The sequence below is a fragment of the Marmota marmota genome, unplaced genomic scaffold, assembly GCF_001458135.2.
Source record: "Marmota marmota marmota unplaced genomic scaffold, marMar, whole genome shotgun sequence".
NCBI classification, from domain to species: domain Eukaryota; kingdom Metazoa; phylum Chordata; class Mammalia; order Rodentia; family Sciuridae; genus Marmota; species Marmota marmota.
Window position 1 is genome coordinate 4,933,570 of NW_026000068.1, and position 18,898 is coordinate 4,952,467.

Sequence of the window (18,898 nt, forward strand, 5' to 3'; positions counted from 1 at the left end):
TTTTTTTAATAAAAAAATGCTTATTTCTTTCAAGATTTTCAGACGCCCTCCATGCAGACCAGAAATGTGGATGAGGGCTTCACAGCAGTTCCAAAGGCAATGGAAAACTGGAACATGTCCATTTTGTTGTCTAATCTAGTGGATTATTTTCTCATTCGATTTTCAGAGTTGCCCTCTTCTTTTAGTCTAAGCTAACCATATTATGGCAATTGCCTCTGCGTGTCTTTATTTTTTTCAGTTTCTGCTTTCTCTTCATCACGGTCCTAATTTGGGATGGGTGCTTCTGTTCCACCCAGAACTGCTCTGAAGAGGTACTGCATTTGTTCTGGTTTTGAGGTTTGTGTTTGTTTTTCTTAGGAATCACATTTTTTTTTTTTTGTTTTAAGACTGTGTATTTCTTATAAGCAATACTGTATTTCCTAAAGTTCAATAATGTGCTTATAGTTCTTACCCTAAGTAATGTCCAGTTTTACTTGTTAAATTTTCTTTGAGCCACAAGTTTTCTCAGGATAATAACTTTAGAATGATTTTTTTTTTTTAACCTTTTACCCATCTGGGGGATTTTATTTAGGTTTTTTTTGTTCTTCGTTTTCTCATGTGCAAATGGAGTAGAGATTATTTTCTGTAAGTATTCTTCTTTGTGGGTTTTGAGTTTTCCTTTATTCCTTAAAGAATAGTCACATTTTATTGAACCTATTTTCAAATGTGGGCTCAACTAACTACTAAATTGGTGATCTAGGAGAATTCACTTCTCCGATGTCAATTTTTTTATGTAATGAAAAAATTAAAACCTCTGAACAGTTTTAATGTTTAATGTCTTTAGACTAATGCCTAACATACCATAAGATCCTAATAAATGCTAATTTTATTTGTATTAAGACTGTTCATATTAATTATACTCTTTTGCCAAATTAGGAATTAGCCCTGACTGTGACTTATCTATGCCATGGCATAATTTAGGTGAGAGGGTGAGGATAGTAAAAATAAAGCATTTACTATTAAAAAAACAAAACAAAACAGTAGTCACATTTTATAACAATGACACAACCCACTTAAGTGTGTACTGTTTGTTCTTGTTTATTAATACAGACATATTTTTTAAAATTCTCTACAGTCTTATTTTTCCTCCACATCTGATTTTCCTTGCATTTCTAATGCTTTCTGTTTTATGATTTGAAGCTGTTGCTTTGCAGAACTTCCTACCTGATACACTATAACTGTTATCAACTCAAAATCATCTTCCTGTTCAATGTATCGTGGCTTGAATTCTACATTGATAAGAATATTGCCATATTTCTTTTTTTGATAGACAAATTCAGCTGGTATTCATCTGATATTTCCTTGCTTGTCTTGGAAGTTTTTAAATGTCATTTGTTTTCGTTGTCTCTAATAAAATAATAGATGGGCTTTGCAATTTAATAAGTTAGCTCAAATTCTTCGGCTAATCACTATTCTTTTATCTTGTTTTCTGTTTTTTTTTTTTTTAATTATTGTTTGGAACTCCTTTTGTTTACCATCTAATAATTATTTGGAAAGGAGACTTCCTTTAAAAAAAACAAACCTCATAGTACTGGCTCTTATATTTTTAGAGGTACCCTTGAGAGCTTCCAGTTCAATATGATGAACTCAGTATATGCTCTTACTCCCCTCTCCTCATCTGACCCCTGTTAAAATCACTACAAAAGAATTAAAGAGGGGTTGTGGCTTAGTGGTAGAGCACTTGCCTGGCATGTGTGAGGCACGGGGTTCAATTCTCGGCACCACATATAAATAAATGGATAAATAAAATAAAGGTCTATCAACAACTAGAAAAATACATATTAAAAATGCCAATGATATGTTCCTGATTTAATCATTTAAAAAAATAAGAATTAAAGAGCAGGGAGACAGTCCTTAAGGAGAAAGAGAGTGCCCCCTGCCATGGAGCCTCAGCACACGTGGGCTGGGGACTGACAGAGCTGGGCAGAGGACCAGGGAGGCTGTGGGCCTGCTAGCATGGGAGGTCCTACCTGGGCTGACAGGGACGAAAGGGAAATGGCATCTCAGAACGAAGGCCAGTCGGGTGTCAGTTCCTGCTTCCCACAAAGAACACACCGTTGGGGTGAACACTAGCCGGTGCCTGGGAAAGCTGCTTGGTCCAGACCCCTAAAGAATGCAGGAAGAAAGGAAGTGGAGAGGGGAGCTGGCCACTCCCTTTGTCTCCAGCCTTCAGGTGAGGATTATTAAGGTGACTCAATAACAGCAGAGTGGACTTGGTGGTAAAGGAATGTACTCATCAAACATCTGGAAAACTCCACCTGCGTAGTGGGCAGGTACCCCAGCCCATATATCCTCCCTGCGTGGAGGCTCAGGGTGGCCCTCCATTGATTCCGCCTGCTGCCCGCCAGGAGCAGATGAGTAAGGGAACATCCAAACCCTCTCCACTGAGTGCTCTCACTTCTTTCCTAGGGGTTGGAAAACAGTATGCTGGGGCCTTTGCATCTCTGGGGTTGAACACATATGAAGCCCAGAAATTAGCTATAACCTCATTCCCAGGAGAGAGCAAGGAGGGCAGAGGCCAGCAGGTCTTTCCAGCAAGAACTAGAGGTTGGCATCCCAGGGAGAAATAGTCTCTACGCTGGTCTTCAAGGATCATGCTCCATAATGTCTGGTTACCTTCTGCCTCACACTTCAGGGAAGCTTGGGGTCACGTGGTCCCCTGCTCACCTTTTCTGGTGAATTGTGACCAAGAATCACTGGATACTTCCAAAGTTGACCTCAAGAAAGAAAAATGAATGCCTCTAGGTAAAAACATCACCTCAAGAACAAAAGGGATGTTTTTTTAAAAAACGTTATAAATTCAGAGAGATTGAGCATCAATGGATGAGTGGCAAATTGTCACAAACCATGGGACATCATGCACTGGAGTACTACTCAGCATTGGAATTTATGTTTATAAATTATCTGATGAGAGCTAGAAGAGGTACATTTCTGTCACTGGTCTTTGCATCCTCACTGAGGTGTCACCTTAAGATACATGTTATTTCCTCTGTCTTAATACATACTGTACAGACACTAAATTTAACTGCTTCCGTCTAAGAGATTTAAAACAAGTTGGTTCTCTCAATGAGATATTGATTCCCTTGCTTTCTTAAAATTTAGCTGATCTGGCCTAAAGTACATTTGAGAGGCAGGACTGAAAATATCTCCAGTTAATTAGTGTCTAGCTCACTGCAAAGTATTCAACAGCTGGGGCTGACTATTTTCCCCATTTCAAAACTGTAAAATCTGTCCTCAAAGACTGCATGTAGCTGGGAAAACACCATTCCCAACTCAGATCCTCTGGGAGGGCATCAATTACTCCTCTTATTCTATCATTCATTGTGCTGCCTCATTGAAAGCATCTAAAAAAGGAAATGATGCTTGCCATTGGTCTCTTTCCCTGTCAATTGTGAAAGATGTGTTAAGGGAATATTTGGCCCAATCAGTCTAGAACTATTTCTCCCATAACAATAAGCCAGTTCTTTTTACTTGGAATAAGAAACATCTCCAGTAAACCCATGGTAGGGGGGTGGGGAAAAACGGAACTGAGAGGCAAGCATATGAAAGATGCTCAATGTCACAGATCACTAGGAGGTGCAAACTGAAGCAACAAGGAGATTCCACAATACACCTGTAAAAATGGCCAAAATCAAACACAGCGAGTGCAAAGACTGCTGGTGAGGATGTGGAGCAGTGGAAATTTGATTTACAGCTGTCAGAATGCACAATGGTAAAGCCATGTGAGAAGACATTCTGGCAATTCTTTAATTACAAAACTAAACGTAGTCTTATCAGTTGATCCAACAGTGAGCTTTTAGGTTTACACAAAGGAGTTGAAAACATATTCACATAAAAACCTGCAAACTCTCAAAATTGGCAACAAGGGGAAGCAAGGGGAACGTGCTCCAATACAACAGAGTTGGGCGAAGAGACTGTGATACCTCCATACAACAGAGATACTAAGCTAGGAAAAGGTAAGCCAGAACTAAGTGCAAACTGCTAAGTGAAAGAAACCAATCTGAAAAGGCTGCCTACTGTACATATGGTCAGCACTGTGCGATGTTCTTTTTTATTTTTATTTTTTATGTTTTTGGTACCAGGGATTGAACTCAGGGGTACTTGACCCCTGAGCTACATCCCAGCCCTATTTTGTATTTTATTTAGAGACAGGGTCTCATTGAGTAGCTTAGTGCCTTGTTTTTGCTGAAGCTGGCTTTGAACTTTCGATCTTCCTACCTCAGCCTCCCGAGCCACTGGGATTACAGGCATATGCTACCACACCCAGTCTCTGTTCTTGGGGAGTCACTAGCAAATCAGGGATATAGAATTTGTATATAATAAAATAAGGAAGAAATCTCCAGAGTCACAGCAGCTGCCAACGCCAGGCCAGAAGCACCAGCCAGTGAGGTCCCTCTCTGAGCAAAGTGGAGGGATAAAGGAATTAAAGGAACCCATTTTTTAAGAATCCTGAGGCACTTTGGAGGGGAGCATTTAGAGATCAAAGACATTGCACAATTAAACTGAAAGGTGTGCAGCACAATATCCTTGTGCAGGACAGAAACCACCATGTCCCCAGGCAGCATGCAGAGGACAAAGGACGGAAGCATTGTGCAGCTGCAGCACAGGGGCCAGCCGCTGAGGGAGCCCACTCCTGCATGACATAGAGTGTGCTTAAGTGACCAAGGGGAAATTAAACTTGGAGAGAGTTTTACACAGGAGACAACTAGTCATGGAAACCCACGCAACTCTCCCCCTCCCCCTCCAATCCATCTGCTTGCAGGACCAGCTGGGAGAGACACATCTGGCTGTGAATTCCGAAGGGCAGGGGAGGGAGGGAGTTTGGAGACTGAACCCCAGACCAGGAAATGTGGGGGCCACAGGTGACGTCAGGGACTATTCTAGAATTGGCTCTTCCACCACGTGAGTGGAACCCAAGGGAGATCCTGGGGTACAGTTTTCCAGCATGAACTGGCAATAACTGAGCCCTGGACGTGTGCTGATTTAAAATCTCCAGACCAGTTGGCATTCAGCGAAGATCCTGTAGCCCACCTAAGCCTGAACCCTTCTTCAAGGAATTCCCCCTACCAGATTACCTCTCTCCCTCCAGCAATCCAGAGGGTGGAGGATCATATTCCAGATAACCCCACCTAAAACTGCTGAAAATTTTCTGAACTCCAAATGAAAGAATTCTTTAGCTTTTTATTGAGATTCTTTTTCCTCTTTTTTCTTTTTCTCTATTTAATTGTGACCTTAAGAGTACATGGACATTTATACATACTCATATTTGTCTTTTGTCTCATTTCTAGCATTTTTGAAGCCAGTTATTTTTCATGGGTAAGTTTTTTGAGGAATAGGATGTTTGAGATGTTTTATTAGTATATTTTAGTTTTAATGTATATACATATATATATTTTTTTCTTTTACCTGTTCCCCTAATTCTCCTTCTCTCATTTCTTCCACTAACAGCCAATCTATATTGTTCTCTCTTGCACTCCTCCTTTAATTTTTGCCTCTATCTTCTCTCCTTCTCCCTCATAATCATCTCATCCTATGTCACTTCTGTTCTTTCCCTGTATACAATCTGAAATTATAAACCCTTTTGCACACTTGCTGTTTTAATTGTGGACAATAACTGATCATATCATTTCTGTTGATTGTGATAATTAATATTGTAGGCATCATAGTAGGAACTATCTGGTTTAATGTTTTATATTTTTGCACTGGATGTCGTTATTATTTGTCTCCTGTGAAGAGTAAGGTATTGGAAAATTTAGAGACAATATAAATCCACAGGGCAGAAACTCTATTCCTTCAGATCCATACTGTTAAATGGGTAGACACAAAAACAACATGAAAAAGCAAGAGAACAAATAGCCCAAAACAAACCAAAATACTCCAAAAACAGAATCCATCAGCATGACAGTGGAAGAAATATAAGAGAAGTAGTTTAGAATGTACAGTTAAACTGATCTGTGAGGTAAAGGAAGGAGTGAAATCAGAGAGAAAATGCATGGTGTGAAATGTCACTTTAATAAAGAGAGAGTCTGAAAAAAATCATAAATCCTCAAAATGAAGAAATCAATAAATGATTAAAATAATTGAAAGCATCACCAGCAGACTAATCACTTAGAAGACAGTTTCAGACAATGATGACAAAATATATAATCTTGAAAACAAAGTTGACCATGGAGAAAAGATGTTAAGAAATCACAAACAGAACTTCCAAGAATTATGGGATAACCTGAAAAGACCAAATTTAAGATTTATCGGGATAGATGAAGGCTCAGAGATACAAACAAAATTTCTCAATGAAATAATGTCAAAAAATCCTAATCCTGAAGAATGAAATGGAAAATCAAATACAGAAGGCTTACAGGACCCCAAATATCAAAATTACAACAAATCCACACCAAGGCACAGTATTATGAAAATGCCTAACATACAAAATAAGGATAGAATTTTTTTAAAGGCTTCCAGAGAAAAATGACAGGTAACATTTAGAGGAAAACCCATCTGGATCTCAGCTGATCTCTCATTCCAGATCCTCAAAGCTAGGAGGCCTTAGAATAATATATCCCAAGCTCTGAAAGAAAATGGGTGCTAGACAAGAATTCTATACCCATAAAAATAAAGCTTCAGAATTAATAATGCAATAAAAACCTTCCATGATAAACAAAATTTAGAAGCATTCACAACTAGCAAAGCTGCACTATAGAACATACTTGATAAGATATTTCTTGAAGAAGAAATGAAAAATAAAATTGAAAACCAGCAAAGGGAGTAACTACACTAAAATATCAGTGAATCGATGGAGAAACAAATTCAAATTTAAAAAACAGAAATAAATCAAAATTGTAAGGAACAAAAATCATATCTCAATAATAACATTGAATGTAAAAGGCCTAAACTCATCAATCAAAAGAAATAACCTGGTAAAATTGGATTAAAAAACAAGACCCAACAATATGCTGTCTCCAAGAGACTCACCTCATAGGCAAAGACATCAACAGACTAAAAGTAAAAGGATGTGAAAAAAACATAACATGAACATGAATCTCATAAACAAGCAAGGGTTTCTATCCTCTTATCAGATAAAGTGGACTTCAAGCCAAAGTTAATCAGAAGGGACAAAGAAGGATGTTTCATACTGTATAAGGGAATTATATATCAATGAGACACAACAATCGTAAATATGTATGCCCCAATAATGGAGCATTTATGTACATCAAACAAACATTTCTCAATTTCAAGACGCAAATAGACCACAACACAATAATACTGGGTGACTTTAACCACTTCTATCACCACTGGATAGATCCTCCAAATAAAAACTAGATAAAGAAGCTATAAAACTAAAAAATACAATAATAATAATCTAGACTCAACAGACATATTTAGAATATTTCATCCATCAATGATTGAACACACTTTCTCCTCAGCAGCACATGGATCCTTCTCTAAAATAGACCATATCTTAGGCCATAAGGCAACTCTTAGCAAATACAAAAAAATAGAGACAATACTTTACATCCTATCAGATCATAATGGAATTAAGTTAGAAATCAACAATAAAATAAAAGCTAGAAGCTACTCTGACAACTGAAGGCTAAATAATATGCTATTGACTAATGGATGAAGAGCAGAAGAAATCAGGGATGAAATTTTAAAAAATAGTGGTAAATGAGAATAGCAATGCAACATATCAAAATCTCTGGGACACTATAGAGGCAGTTGTTTTAGTCAGTTTTCTTACTGCTGTGACTAAAAGACCCAACTAGTACAATTGTAGAGGAGGAAAAGTTTATTTGGGGGCTGATGATTTCAATGGTCTCAATCCATAGAAGGCTAGCTCCATTTTTCAGGACTCAAGGTGAGGCAGAACATCATGGCAGAAGAGTGTGGCAGAGGAACATGGCTCACATGATGATCAGGAAGCAGAGAGAGAGAGAGAGAGAGAGAGAGAGAGAGACTCTACTCTCCATGTACAAAATATAAACCCCATAGCCACACCCTCAATAAGCCATTTCCTTCAGCCACACCCCACCTGCCTGCAGCAACGACTCAATTACTACCATCAGGGATTAACTCACTAATTAGGTTAAGGCTATAACCCAATCATTTCTCCTCTGAACTTCTTGCATGTTGTCTCATGTGAGCTTTTGGGGGACACTTCATATCCAAGTCATAACAGCAGTGCTGAGAGGAAAGTTCTGTTGCATTGAGTTCATTCCTTAAAAGAATGGAGGGCTGGGGATATAGCTCAGTTGGGAGAGTGCTTGCCCTGCATGCATAAGGCCCCAGGTTCAATCCCCAGCACCACACACACACAAAGAATGGAAAGTCAACAAAAAACCTAACATTACATCTCAAAGTCTGAGGGCAGGGGGGATCAATACCAAAAGCAGTGTAATACAGGAGACAATTAAAATTAGAGCTGAAATCAAAGAAATTGAAACAAACGAAACACTCCAAATTATTGCCAAAATGGCCATACTACCAAAAGCACTCTACAGATTTAATGCAATTCCCATTACTATTCTGATTATGTTCTTCATAGTAATAGAAAAAGCAGTCATAAACTTCATTTGGAAAAATAAGAGGCCCAAAATAGCCAAAGAAATCTTCAGTATGAAAAGTGAATCAGAAGGCATCACAATACCAGACCTCAACTTACACTACACAGCTATAGTAACAAAATGGCATGGAAAGGGCACCAAGGTCCGTGAAGGCCAATGGTACAGAACAGAAACACAGAGACAAACCCACATAAGTACAGTTATCTCATACTAGACAAATGTGTCATAAACATACATTGGAAAAAAGATAGCCTCTTCAACAAATGTTGCTGGGAAAACTGGAAATACATCGATAGCAAAATGAAATTAAACCCCTATCTCTCACTCTCTCACAAAACTCAACTCAAGTGGATCAAGGACCTAGACATTAGACCAGAGAGCCTGCACCTACTAGAATAAAAAGAAGGACCAAATCTCCATCATGTCAGCTTAGAAACCCAATTCCTCAACAAGACTCAAAGTGCAAGAAGTAAAATCAAGAACCAATAAATGGTATTGAATCAAACTAAAAAGCTTCTTCACAGCAAAAAAAAAAAAAAAACAATAAAGAATGTGAAGAGAGAATCTACAAAATGGGAGAAAATCTTTGTCACCTGCATCTCAGGTAGGGCATTAATCTCCAAGATATACAAAAACTTAACACCAAAAAAACAAATAACACAATCAATAAATGGGCAAAGGAACTGAACAGACCCTTCTCAGAAGAATAAATATGAATGTTCAACAAATACATGAAAAAAATGTTCAACATCACTAGCAATTAGAGAAATGCAAATTAAAATTACACTGAGATTCCATCTCACTCTAGTCAGAATAGCAATTATCAAAAATCCAAGTCAAGGGCTAGGGTTGTGGCTCAATGGTAGAGCTCTTGCCTCACATGCGTGAGAAGCTGGGTTTGATTCTCAGCACCACATATAAATAAATGAATAAAATAAAGGTTCATCAATAACTAAAAAAAAAATACAAGCCACAATAAATGTTGGCAAGGATATGGGGGAAAAGGCATACTTACACATTCCTGGTGGGACTGCAAATTGGTGCAACCACTCTGGAAAGCAGTATGGAGATTCCTCAAAAAACTAGAAATGAGACCATCATTTGACCCACTTATCCCATTCCTCACCATATACCCAAAGGACTTAAAATCAGCATACTATAGTGACACAACCATATTAATGTTCATAGCAGCTCAATTCACAATAGCTAAGCTATGGAACCAATCTAGATGCCCTTCACTAGATGAATGGATTAAAAAAATGGTACATATACACAATGGAATATTACTCAGCGATAAAGCAGAATAAAATTATGGCATTTGCCAGTAAATGGATGGAACTGGAGACTATCATGTTAAGTAAAATAAGCCAGTCCCAAAAGACCAAAGGTTGAATGTTCTTTCTGATATGCAGATGCTGACTCATAATAGTGGGGGGGGGGGATGGAGTTTCACCAGATTGGACAGGGGATTGGGGGGAAACGGAGGGGAGATGGGAATGAGAAAGACAGTAAAATGAATTGGACATAACTTTCCTATGTTTATATCTGACTACACGATCAGTGTAACTCCACATCAGGTACAACCACAAGAATGGGAAGTTATACTTCATGTATGTGTGATACATAAAATACTTTCTACTGTCATGTATGACTAAAAAGAACAAATTTTTGAAAAGAAGAATTATACTGCATCTGCTGCTGCATCCTTGTTCTTCCAAATTCATTCCATCCCAGCCTCTAACCTATTGGATGGTGCTGCCCACGCTTAGGGAGGGTCTCCACTCTAGTTCACTATCCCACATGCCAATCATTCCTACACACCCTCATTGACACACCCAGAAGCCTCTTCATCTTAGGCATCTCAATCCAATCCCGTTGACGATTCAAATTAACCATTATGGCAAGTGAACCTTACTGATCACATTTAAATGTCACTTAGTTTTTACTGTATTTTAACGGTTACTATATTAATCAATTGTATCAAAGGTACTACAGGATGCGTGGTACTGAGCGTAGGGAGAACTTTCGGGGAAAGAGCGCTATATGAGAACTCTGTAGTTTTTGTCCAATTTTCTATAAAATCAAAACTCAAAAGCACAAAATGTATTCATTAAAGGAATAATATTTCAATAGTGAAGAGAGAGCTTTTGCTCATTCGGCAGGCTTTGTACCACCACACGATGAGTCAGCTGGGTGGGAGGAAGGGGAAGCCAGCCAGCCTGGTCCTAGAGACTTCTTGTCTCCCATGCCCTGGTCCCTGGGGCTGAGCTTCCCTGCCTCCTGTCCAGGGAGCTGCCTTGCAGTGGCTCTGGCTGGACAATCTCTCTAAGGCAGGTGCATCGGCGATAACCAGAGGTCATTTTCCAGGGGTCAAGTTTCCATCCACAAGGACCACCCCCTGCACAGCTCAATGCCCTCCCCAAGCCGGCCCCCCGGAGGGGAGGGCTGGTGGGCGGCTCGCCCCTGCAGATGCAGAGAGCTCAGCCGGGGCTGTGGGGCAGGTTCTGAAAGGTGCCCTTGTTCAAGACACTCTACGTCTATCTGACAGAAAATTGTCACAACACTCCACTCCGAGTGTTTTAGACAAAACACTTCCATGTAGATGAACACAAAAGTGCAAAGTCCGTGCCCGAAGGCGTCTCCCAGATGTGGGGTGCCTCCCCATAGACACTGACAGGTCAGGTCAGGTCATCAGAAGCCTCAGCGTCCATGCCCACACACCCCGTCCTTGAGAGCCAGAGACATCTCAGGGGATGTTCCAAATCCCTTCAGGCAGACTCATCTCCAGCCCTCTGTTTCTTAGAGTAATAGGGAACTAATGGGCTTTTCCCCTCATTCGGTACCTTTCTGTTAGTTAATTGGAAATGGTTCTGCCTGAATGGGAAGGTTTTCTATCCTGGGGTCCTTGAACAGAGAAGTCTCAGAGCACAAACCTGAGCCGTCAGGGTACAGAGAACCTCCCACCACCTTCCCAGGATTAACTGGCCACTTGGGTCCTGAGAATTTCCAGTGCCCCATACTTAGGGGGCTTTTGTTGTATTAAAAGTGACAACTGCATTCAAGATGAGAGGTGCTATTCAAAGAAAAGATAAAGTAGTCTCTACTGAGAACTTTCGTTGTGTTGAGAATAATGCACCTCAAAATGCTAAGCCACCAAGTGTGTGCCAAGTATGGGGGCTGGGAAGGGAGTACTCTTCCCACTTGAATAGCTGAAAAAGATCATAAAGAGGCTTTCGTTTTTAGTAGAAAATATGTCATATACAGACCCCCCAATTTTCGATTAGTGATAAACCCATCCTTCCTGCCAAGGATAGACTCTGAGGGCCACTTTGCTTGGCCTCCCATCTGTCTCGTCCCATGACAGGCACAGAGGAAGGAGCCTGCATCGCTGAGTCACTGCCTGGAGGAGGATGACCTAGCTCCACAACCTCACTGGACGTGAAATGGGTAAGAAATAACCTTTGATTTTGTTGAGTTACTGAAATCTAGGGGTTGTTTACAACAACTGGAATGAATTATTTTGTACCATGGATATTGATATTCTGACACAGGTTTCTGCTGTTACAAAAACGTGTGGCCATTTTCTTAGCAGTTGGGCAAGAGGTGGGGAGGACAGCATGCTGGGTCATCTATGATATGGTGTTGAAACAGTTAGCAGATGGTCACCTGCAGAGACTTGGGGAGCACACATCATTGCTACAGGATCATGAGGGCATCATTGGAAAATGGATTTTTAGGAGTGTGTTTTAACTGGAATTGATAATGTTCAGAATTGTGAGAGACAAATGAAAGAAATAAGCTCAGGAAATGATCAGCCCTGGGCTTGAGCAACATGCTGTGACTCGACAGGGGCCTGTGTTCTCTTCCTTGGAGAAAAGGTGAGCAGTTTCAGGATATCTGAAGAAAAATAAAGCAACATGGTGGCCAAAAGGGTGGCCAGCAGCTGAAATAATTTTATGCCTACATGAATGGTTTCATTTTTCTCCTGGGATCCAGGAGATTCCATTTCCCAGCGCTGTGGCATGTGGGTAAGCCAGGTGATTGGTTTTGACCAACATTCTAGGGTTAGAAGTCACAGGATCTTGTAATGGCTTGTGGCATAAAATACTCCCACAAGTTTCCTCCTCGTGCTTCCTTAGTGAACTTAGAAGACATGGTTAAGGATGGCAGTGTCCAGAGATGGAAAGACCTGGACCTCTGAATCAGCACTTGGAGGAGAGCTTCCCAGGAGAACCACCCAACCACCGCATCCAGGGAGACTGGTGCGTGAAAAATGAACTACTACCGGGTTAAGTCACCGCGATGTGGACGATTAGGAGTTCACAAGGTCAACACGGGGAAGGAAGCAAAGTATATCCGGTTTGGTAAGGACAAAAATACGTCAGCATGCTTATGAGAGGGAGTTCATGGTGGGTGTGGAACTTAGTGATTCCACGGGCCAGGTAGAAAAGAGGATGAGAGGACAGCAGGGACAGATGTCAAGGAGTCCTCAGGTCCCAGTGGAAAGTCCAGAATGTCATTACCCTTCAAGTGATTTGGAAACACAGATTGTAGGCCAGAATCCATGACAAAATATCGCCTTTTAAAATACTTCACAAGACCAAATTGATGATACATTCTGGAGTACCTATCTGATATTCTTCAAACATGTCGAAGCCTGGCTACTGTCCACAGTGGAGGAATCAGCCTCTCTAACCCACAAGATGAACAGCCCCAAAGTATGTACCTGGTGGGCACTAGACAAGGCCCCAAAGCCAAACTGAAGGGCTCGTTCAAATCCCTGTTTGGAGCCAGGCATCTCCAGTGAGTGTGGCTCAGAACGGTGCACTGGACTCGGAAGGCCGGCAGACAGATGCAAAGACCCTCAGCAGGCAGTGCCACGTCCAGGCCTTTCTGCTTCCCAGACCAGACTTGGTGTGTTGCTGGTGGCAGGTTTCACGGTCAGGCCTGAGAGAGAAGGAGCCGAGTAGCATCTCAGCTCGATCTCCTGGGTTGGAACACATGGGCCTCCAGGACGAGGGGGGAGGACGCCAAGGTGGGTTGGGTGGGTGTCTGGCCAGGGACTGGAGGGGAGTGTGACACATGTGACCTTTGCCCCCTCTGACTTCAGTCTGCCGTGCCATTACCAGCTTTCTCAATGGATTTCATACTATATCCAGTAAGATTTGTGACAGTGCAGATTTAGTTTTATAATTTAAATGGTGTTCCACTTATTACTAGTCATAAAGAGAAACATTTTTAGGCAAAGAGGTAAATGATTAATGAAGTGTTTTGTTGGAATTTTTTGAGAAGAAAGAGTGTCTACTTACACTTGTACAAAGAAGTGAGAAGCAACTTTCCCACCCAACTTGGGATGAGTTAAGAAAAAAAAGCAAAGGTTTATGCAGTTCACGTTTCTGTTCCCAGTGAGAAAACTTATCAAATCTTGTAGGAATGAAGTGCAGATTCCTGCAAGATTGCCTGTTCAAGAAATACAAGAACATCATTGACAAGAATGGGTAAAACGATGTTTCCTGAGAATAATTAACAAGTACTGGAAAAAGCAGGTTCTTTTCCCTTCATGGTGACAGCTATACAGCATATATATTTGTGTCTGTGCCCAGCTCTTTTTTAAAAAAATTTTTTTAATATATATATGCTTTTAGTTGTAGATGGACACAATACCTTTATTTTGTTCATTTATTTTTAGGTGGTGCTAAGGATCGAACCCAGTGACTCACAGGTGCAAGGCCAGTGCTCTACTGCTCAGCCACAGACCCCGCCCCGTCCAGCTCTTTCTTGAATGCTGTTCTGCTTGAGGCAAAGGGAGGTGCACATTTCATACTTGCTATTGGCAACTATTTTTATTTCAGGAAATTAGCACAGCACCTTCCTTTCTTTCCTTCTGCCTCCTTGGACACAGGGTCAATGTTACAATAGCTTCTGGCTTGGACTGTGGCTAGCTCCGGGCTGCCCACCTCAAGGGAAGTCTTGTACCACAGTCCTCAGTGTAGCCCACTCGGCAAACGAATGCCCTTCTCTGGGCACCTGTGGCCAGAGGATAGGAAGGCACTCTGAACTCTGGAGAGTGGAGTCCTGGCTGGGCTCTACCCCAATGTAGACTCCAGCCTGGAGGCTGGTTCTGAGCCTCACCATTGCTTCCCCTAAGTAACTGGGATGTGTCTTCCTGACCAGGAGACTTGGTGGCTCCATCCTAGGGTGGGTGACTGCTCTCATCACAGGGCCACGCCTCCTGACATAAAGGTGTCTGTGGACAGGAGCCCCATAGACTGCCAGGTGGGCCAGCCCTGTGTGCCCTCATGGATAGGGTTGGGTGTGATATTTCAAAGTCACAGGTCTGCACCTCCATGGAAGACCATGCCTTGATATATGTACTGATGGGCCAAGTGCTGTGGCACATACGTGTAATCCCAGCAGGTTGGGAGGCTGAGGCAGGAGGATCTCAAGTTCAAAGCCAGCCTTAGCTACTTAGTGAGGCCCTAAGCAACTTAGTGAGACTGTGCCAAAATAAAAAAAAAATGAAGAAGGTCTGGGGGTATGGTTCAGTGGTTAAGCACTCCTGGGTTCAATCCCTGACACCAAAAAAAAAAAAAAATTAAGTACCAAAGGACTTTCAATGTGGGTCCATCTGCCTCATAGCCAGAATGCAAGCTACCCTCCTGGTACCTGGGTGGCTTCACTGTGGATAGAATGTCCCACGTTTGAGCAGGAATTAGGAGGAGATATGCTCCAAGAACACATCTCTTGGCTCTGGAACAGCTGAGCCACCCAGGTGGCTTCCTTTTGTGTCCACCTACACGGGCTTCCTCCTGGACCCCCTTTCTGACCCCTCCTGGACCTGCCCAGCCAAAGCTTTCCTGCTCAGACTCCAGTTGTAGGAAGAGCCAGGAGCTGCCCGACTGGCCTTTGAAGAACCCAAGTCCCCCAGCCCCTCCCCAGAAGCCAGGAGCTGCATTCACGCTTCATGATTCTCACTCAACACGTATTAATGTGGACCCACACAGGCGGGCTCCAGGGATTTCCAGACTCTGAGAAACATCTGTGGACGAAGCTTAGATGCCAGTGGGAGAAGACAGAAATCAACAGCTACATACACAGGTGAATCCAGCAGCCGGTGCCACAGGAAAGGCTGGAGAGTCACACGGAAGCAGGACTCAGGGACAGAGAGCCCGGGAGAAGAGGAGAGCGTCAACAGGCCTTCAAGGTAGGCTTGGCTGGGGAGGTTTGTGAGTGGGTTAACGGAGGTGAGGGGATCAGTGTGGGGCAGCTGGGGAAGGAGTACCACAGAGGGGAGAGCCCTGCAAAGACGGGGGGGGGGGCAGGGGAGGGACGTGCTGGCGGCTGGAAGGGTGGCAGGGAAGTCAGCTGTGTGGAGCTGTGTGAGCCAGGCAGAGGACAGACAGCAGGCGAGCTGCGGGGGTCCTTGAAGGCTGCGGGTGTGCGTCGGTGACTCTCCTCCTGACCAGGGAGGAAGCACTGGTGACTTGGAGCCAAGGAGGGCTTGAGTCTGGTGCAGGGTTCACAGGATCTCTGGCACCTGCATGGAGAGTAGGCAGGGAAGGAGTGGGGTTAGGAGCAGGAGACTGGCTGGAGGGCTTTTAGTGATAGGGGACAGATGATGACAGCTGGGGGGGGGGAGGCCAGTGCTGAGAGGTGGCCCCTGGCCTAGATGCGCAGTGAAGGTGGAAAGTAGAAGGAGTCACAGGACGGCTCCAGGGTGTTTGGTCTGAAAAACTGGAAGGTTGGAGGTGTCAGTGCAAACAGCCTGGAAGCCTGTGGGCGGGGGCCTGGCTCTGGGACCAGCTGCTCAGGTCAGCTGGGTTGAGGCACCTGCAGCAGGTCTGGCCTGTGCCCAGATTCACTCTCAGAGGAAAACCTCATCCCGAAATCTGTAAACCCTTCTCCAATAACAATAGCATGATATTAATTTCCCCATAGAATTTGCATCATTACAGAAATAAAAAGTAGTAACCAGATTTTTATACATAAAATATGTTAAAATTATCTAATACTGTGACATGCCAATGGCTTTTTATCAATAGTCAAATTACATTAATAACATTCAGCTAAGGAACAGTATTTACACAATAGTGGATACTTATTTCAACCAGGTTTCTGAAGTATAAGAAAAGCAGAAAGGAAAGTAATTTTCCAATGGATTTTATTCAATTGATTCAGAGAGTGAACCAGGTGCTCCTATTAAAAAATCTATTCCCCATGGCAAGTGCATTAATATATTCCTAATTTCAGTGTTTATATATCTGAATTGTGTTGTACGTGTATCAGTCAGTGTTTTCCAGAGTCATGGAATCAATAAGATGGATGGATGGATGGATGGACACACAGACGGATGGACAGATGGATGAGATTTATTTTAATCAGTTAGCTCGCTCAATTGTGAGAGTCAAGGGCCAGTGAGCAGGCTGGAAGCTCAGGCAGGATTTCTGTGTGCCAGGCTTGAGGCAAAATGCTCTCTTCTCAGGGAAAAATTTTGCTCTGAAGGCCTTCAACTGTTTGGACAAGGCCCACCCATATTATCAAGGATAATCAGTTTTACTTTAAGTCAACTGGTTATAAATGTTAATGACCTGACAACTCCTTCCCAGCAGCACCTAGCTTAGTGTTTCACAAACAACTGGGCACTGAAGGCTCGCCAAAGTGAAACATAGAATCATCCCGGGAACCCTTACAAGTATGTCCCACCCTTTCAAAAATTCAGAACTTGAAAACATCATGATGTACACAAAATAATTTACTAAATTTTTGATCAGAGGGACTCATCATAAGAGTTAGTGGCACTCTGCACAAGTGGGTGCATTGGAGAAGTGCAGAGACCCAGCCTAGGACCCCAGGAAGGCTGGCATGCTTCCCCTGCAGAAGGGACCCTGCAGGGTGCACAGCCCATGGTGGCTCCACTGTGTCCAGGGCACAGCCGGGGGCCTGGGGGAGGTGCCAGAGGCCCCCTGGGTTTGGAGGAGGCTTTCTGCCCAGGAGAAACAAGGGTAAGGAGGCCAAGGTTCTACCCTGCAGCACCCCAGTCAGAGGGGGAAGCTGCCAGAAATCCCCCCGGCCCCTGGGGGGTGGGTTCTGGGAGGGGGAGGTTCTGGAGGCTGAGCTTCCATGCTGAGGCTGAGGCTGAGGCTGGGAAGGAGCAGGGAGAGGTCTTCCTGCTGCTCTGGGAAGTTGAGGGGGCTTGGGAGGAGGTGCCCCCAGGAAATCTTGAGCATTCTTTAGCACCTTCACAGAGATCAAACCAAACATCCTGAGGCTGTTGGTCACAGACCGAAATGATGGCAGGGGTGTGTGGTCTGAAAACAGACGCCAGTTCCTCCCCGCGGGGTAAATAACGGAAGAGTCCAAGCTGAGCGGCTCGGAGCCCTAGCCCCAGCTGCCTCCCTCTCACCCTTTCCTAGGTTTCTGATTTAAGGCCATCCGAATTATCTCCAAGAGTGTTATATAACCTCTTTAAAGCAATTAAGCACCAGTGCAAGGGCACACGCCTGTAATCCCAATGACTCTAGAGGCTGATACAGGAGGATTGCCAAGTTCAAGAAGAGCCTGGGCAAGCTAGTGAGGCCCGATCTCAAAATTTAAAAAAATTTGAGAATTTAGCTCAGTGGTAAAAGCACCTTGGCTTTAATCCCCAGCGCCCAATCCAACCCCCCTCAAAAGAAAAACAAAGGCAAAAAACCAATTAAGCACATTTAATATTTAGTATGATAAGGCAGCTTAAGGTCGAGCTCGTCAGAGGAATGTAATGAAAAATCAAACAAGCAACCATGGCATTCACCATTTCCAAACAGGACGAGAGTCCTCCGCGCAGCGTGAAGCGGGAGGGATGCCAGATGAGTGAGCTCAGCGCCTTGAAGAGCCAACCAAGGCTCGTTCCAGACACTGGCAAGGCCAGGAGAGAGGTCTGAGCGCACAGTGAGTGCTTGGTCCTTCGTCCGTGAGGAGAATTAATGACCTCATTATCACACTGTGGTGATTTATCAAGTGTCATCTTTGCTGAGCAAGCCCTGGGGACCTTGGAAAGCCACGAGCCAGTGCATGTGGAGACAAATATGTGACTAGGAGTCTGGCTAGTCCACAGATGGGACTCTAGGCCACAGCGGTGGGATAATAGGGAGGACTGACTTGGAAGGCCTTTCCAATATGGCAACATGGCAGGCGAGACAGGAGGGCAGGTACAGCGGGTATCCAGAAAGGAAATGAGGCTCCAAACTGGAGCAGGAGCTGGCTAGACCTGCAGAAAAACAAAGGTTTGGGGCCTGAGGGTGTCCAAAATATAGTGCCCTGGA

At 43.2% G+C, this 18,898-nt stretch overlaps 1 long non-coding RNA gene across 2 annotated transcripts in view; it reads left to right on the forward strand.

Moving 5' to 3' along the window:
• Window positions 1-1,914: 1,914 nt before the first annotated feature.
• LOC107146367 overlaps window positions 1,915-18,898 on the forward strand; it is a 28,500-nt gene continuing 11,516 nt past the window's right edge. The window contains exons 1-2 of one of the 2 annotated variants that reach the window (XR_001504028.2): window positions 1,915-2,212; window positions 14,287-15,801. This is a non-coding gene — a long non-coding RNA (uncharacterized LOC107146367). Of the gene's footprint in view, window positions 2,213-12,051; window positions 15,802-18,898 lie in introns of those variants that run through there. The other variant, XR_007351534.1, reaches the window with a different exon arrangement.